Below are 5357 nucleotides of genomic sequence, written 5' to 3' on the forward strand. Positions count from 1 at the left end.
TTGACATTGCGCATTAAAATGGTATGCAATACAAGTCGTGTTAAAACGATCAAATAATGCAGCAACGTATTTGCCACACCCCGACCTTACTAGGGTGTGATGGGCACCCGACCCCATATCTGGAGTCGAGCGAACCCGCTGACTCTTATTACATAAATAAACTCTGGAATCAATTCAGAATAAAATGCATAGTAAGCTCTCAATTTTTTTTTTTTTTGGAGAGTGTATCATCATATGGAACGCGTGACATGAAACGTAATAACATATTGACAGGCGAAGCCGTCTACAAAGCTGACGCTCTATACCCACGACTCTGTCTGCAAAGTCTCTAGCTCAATTCGGAAACCATGGCACATATACACTGACTCGGCTACACTCCCGGGCTAACTGGAGCTCGCCAACTTCGCTGGAACATCTTCTATAAGGGCCTCAGCTCATCTGGGTGTACCTGCGCGGCATGAAACGCAGCCCCCGAAGAAGAGGGGTCAGTACGAGCAATGTACTGAGTATGTAAGGCATGAACGACAATACAAGGAGAGGTACCAGTGGAGATAATCACAAAGGAATCATATGGCATCTCATATGGAACATATCATGTCATATCATATCGTGTCATATCATATCATGTCATATTGTATCATATCATGTCATATCATAGCATATCATGTCGTATCATATCATATCATGTCATATCATATCATATCGTATCCTGTCGTATCATATCATATCATGTCATATCATATCATATCATAGGGAGTCATATAGCATATCATAGGCTGATTGAGATACCTGTACATATGAATGTCACTTAGGGCGGAAACCATGCATGCTTATCGGGTCATATCATATCATAGCACCGAACAAGTCGGCTCGCCCACATTGCGCCGAAATATGTCGGCTCGCCCATATATCCCGCGTCCGGGATGAAAATGCCAGCTGACCAGGTGGCGATGAAACATGTGTCCCTTCCCCATATCCCCATATACATGTATCCCTTCCCCCCTTCCATATACATATATAGCATGCATGAGAGCCCAAGGAAAGTCATGTGTCTATCAGAGTGACGTAAGGTCGGTAACCTCCGATTGTATTATGCAATCATCATGGTCGTCATGTCACGCCTTGAAGGAACAATTATAAGGCGAGACTATCAATGAAGAACATTATCTCGGGAAAACATAAAACAGGATCATAACATATTACTTCATATACTTTAAAACCTTCAAAATTGTCATTATCCAAAAGTAGCTTAACATTTCATATCGTCGTATTCATGGTAAGAACATATCCTTGGCATATTCGTCATAGACACTTTCTCATGTCTGGCTTCATTATTGTCATCATAACTCCGTAGTCGTTGTTTTAGTTATAAAAACTTTCAAAAACGTAAAACTTGGATTTTGGAGAAAAATGTGTATTTTGGAAAACATTTATAACTTTTGGAAAGGAAATCATTGTTTGAATTCATAACTTCTGGCTTTTGAAAACAAGGACGTTATGGGGAACATTTATAAGACTACATCATAGGATTCATGCCATAGAAAGAAAAGGGCTTAGCCTTAACATACCTGCGCCGCGCCTTACTTGCTACGCTTATTCGTCCAACTTGTTAATCTACATTCAAAGGAGTTCACACATTCGTTAGATCCTTTGTCATATACTTGCCTTAACCTTTCAAACACATTCATTTATATTCTGCCGAAATTTCGGCAGCATCTCCCCTGTAAATACACCACCCCCGAGATTCTAACTCGGCCAAATTTAACAACAACAATCCGAGAATGGAACTCGGCCAAACTAACAACAATATTAGCAATGCATTCTAGCAACATTCCAACATTTAATTCAATTCAATTCAATTCAATTCACATAATCTTTCAACGACTCAATCCACATATTACTTTGCCCGAAACCGTCCAATTCAACAACAACCATGCATGTCATCATCATTCATGTATGCTAACTTCAACAACGACCTCCATTCTTCATCACATAATCCATAACAACGACAACTAGAATGTCAAATAACATTAATTTACCTTAGCTTACCAAAACGCCTATTATTTGACCATAACCACTTCCTACATATTTTCATGCATTTTCATCCATCTTTTCTATATATTACAACAACAAACAACATACTTCATATAATTAATTCAATCCTCTCACACAACACAACACATATACACGGCCAACACTACTCCATACGGCTACCATTCCAACATATTATATTCATGGTTTTTCATTCATTTTACATTATGGATTTCACCATACAACAATTAAACTTCTAAATAAAATCATTTCATCTTGTCTACACAATACTACACATATTCGGCCATACAACAACATTATACACATCTTTATGAATTTCACCCATTTCTTGACATTACAATCACAACCAACATACTAAATACTCTTAATCCATTCTTCCTACACAACACACCACATGCACCACACGGCTACATCTCTATATGCATGTTTTCATGTTTTTCATCCCTTTTACATTATAGAATTCATAACACAACAATCAAATTACTAAATAATATTAATTCATCATTTCAGTCCAACACCACATATATTCGGCCAACATACAACTCACCACAACTTCATGAACTTCCTTCATCTACACACTCCACAACATACACAATCATCTATAACATATGAAAATAAGGTTTAAACCTTACCTTAGCACTAGTTCCTTTTCCCGGCTAGAACCTCATTTTTGCGAAACGAATGATTCACTTGTTCCAACGAATACTCCACGTTGTAGAGAACCTTCCACTTAGTATAAAAGCTTGAAAGAAATAATTTTTCTTGATCAAATCTCCCATGGCCATGCTTGGCCATACCTTGGCCGAACCCTCTCTTTTTTTTTTTTTTTTTTGTTGTTCTTTCTTTCTCTCTAATTTAATTATGAAGACCTCTTATGTATATATATATATATATATATATAGGTCTTCCATCACTTATCCATATTTGGAATTTAGTCCCCCAATTATGGTCACATGCCCCATTTCTTTCTTTTCTAGAATTCTCTCCCTTTTTCTTGATGTTTCTTTTCTTTTCTTGATTTTTCCTCACTTGGTCAAAGAAGACCAAGTGTCTTCTTTCATACACTTTAGTCCATCTATATTTACACTTTGCCCCCTTCACATATAAAATGGCCACATGCTCCTTTCTTTACTTACTTACTTATTTATTTATTTTTATTTTTTTCTAGAATTTTCTTGAACTTTGTGAAATTACCATTTTACCCCTAGCCTTCCATAATATCACCATGGTTCTATTTTGCGAATTTCCTTTTTCTCCCTCAACCTTTCTTAATATTTCCATAATACTAATGTTGTGAATAATATTTATAACCCACTTGTTCATTGAAATACATTTGGAAGATGGTCATTCCCTTAACTTCGTTACGACTGCCTTGGAATATCCGAATGTATAAAATACGGGATATAACATCATCCCCCCCTTTAGAACATTCGTCCTCGAATGTTCAACCGATCTTATGGGGTGTCATAATACTTCGGGAGGATCTCTTTTGTGGTTGTCCTTTCCTTCAGGCCCACTCCTTATCCTTTACCTTATTTCTTTTATAATCGTACTTCTCGGTTTATTTTTTACATGAATCTTCTTCCCGTGTCATGGGTTTTCTAATTTGTTGAGCCAACGTATTATCCTTGTCTTTCTCCGATCGTCTCTTTTCTGTTACTGTTTCGTGACCATATCTTAACAAAAGCCACACCTTTAGATTCTTACTACAACTCTTCTTTAGTCTCTTTTCGTGTCTCTCGATACAGGTATACTTGTCTTTGACTTCATGTGGTGGTGCTCATTTCGTTCATCGTTATTCCTTGTAAGCCTAATATGGCCTCCCCCCCCCCCCCCCTTTAAGGGGTCCCTTATATGCCAATAGGCCTTTCACTTGCTTAGCTCTCTTGCTCGTAATTCTTCCTTGACTACGTGTTCGTATTGTAGCTGTGCATCCATATTTCTTAAGCGTTCTGCTACTTTTTCTCTCAGCACAGAACCCTTACAACTTTCACTCTCCCTATCCTTTTCTATCCAACCTCTAGGCATATTACTATAGCTACATACTTGTCTTTTTTTTTTTTACAGATCTTTCACCTCAACACCATCACTATCCTGAGCATTCTTTCCCTTACTTCACATTCCTCTACCCTGGTCACCATTCTCTTAGACCTACTTGTTGAAATCAACTCTCAACCTCCCCACATTTCTCCTTGTTTCCTTTTACCTTACTCTATCTCCTCTCACATGCCTACTTGAATTTTCATCCTAATGGTCTCGTACTTTTACCATCAATTTCTCGCGGGGGTTTCACCCACTAAGGTTTTCTTAACTTTCACCTTTTCCAATATTTAAGCTTTCTATCTTTCATTTACTCACTCTCTTTCTTTTCCGAGTATCGTTATACTAGAATTTCCAACCTCAACCTATAGTAAAATAATAACAGCTCACTCGCAGCACTTGTACCATTTACTCTCGCTATTACTCGGGCTTCGATTTCCTTTACTCTATTAACGCCTTTTATACCGTAGCTTCGGTTGCTGGAACTCACATGCCCACCGATACAATCATATATGGGACACGCTACACCTTTATACATATATATATATATATATATATATATATATATATATATATATATATATATATATATATATATATATATATATATATATATATATATATATATATATATATATATATATTTACTATCAACTAGCCCACAACTTACTTCCAAACGTTGTTCAAGCCTAGCCTAATTCCAGGACTATGATGCATTTTCTGTCTCTTTACCGAGCTAGTCTGCCTCGTCCTGTGCGTCTTCCTATGGTCTCCACCCATCCCGTATATCCTAGTTTTCCTTAGACTACCCTAGCTTTTCATTTGTCTCTTATGTCTCAATTTATAGAATTTCTTGCCAATTCCCAGGGGGTCACCCATCATGAAATTGCTCCCACCTGAGCACGCTTAACCCAAAAGCTTCACTGAAATTCGGTGCCTTAATGCCGATATTTTCGCGTCCGCTTCTTCACATGACCTTTATTACATGTTTTGGAGCGAGTCGAGGTTTCACAGGCTCCAAGGCACTTTCGTAACACGTCCTTCTTTCACAATTACAGTTTTACCCTTTTGGTTCCCGATGTTCATCTTCCGCCTGTGTGTATGGCTACCTCCTGTCCTGGACTTCCAGATTCCCGATGATAGCGACCCCACCTTCGTCGCCACGTTCAAATCCATAACCTTTCTGAACCAACGCATTTCACTTATTGCCTATTTACAATATTTCCTTTCCATGCTTCCTCCTGTGGGGCGTACCCGTCCTGGCC

The 5357-nt window shown here is 38.0% G+C and overlaps 1 long non-coding RNA gene across 1 annotated transcript; it reads right to left on the minus strand.

Moving 5' to 3' along the window:
• On the minus strand, positions 1 to 2893 carry LOC132633886 (uncharacterized). The gene is made up of 3 exons (XR_009579911.1): positions 2685 to 2893; positions 1569 to 1614; positions 1 to 448 (listed from the first exon to the last, which is right to left on the minus strand). It is a non-coding gene; the product is annotated as an uncharacterized LOC132633886 (long non-coding RNA).
• Positions 2894 to 5357: the final 2464 nt, after the last annotated feature.

This window comes from Lycium barbarum, chromosome 3 (genome assembly GCF_019175385.1).
Source record: "Lycium barbarum isolate Lr01 chromosome 3, ASM1917538v2, whole genome shotgun sequence".
Classification (NCBI taxonomy): Eukaryota; Viridiplantae; Streptophyta; class Magnoliopsida; order Solanales; family Solanaceae; genus Lycium; species Lycium barbarum.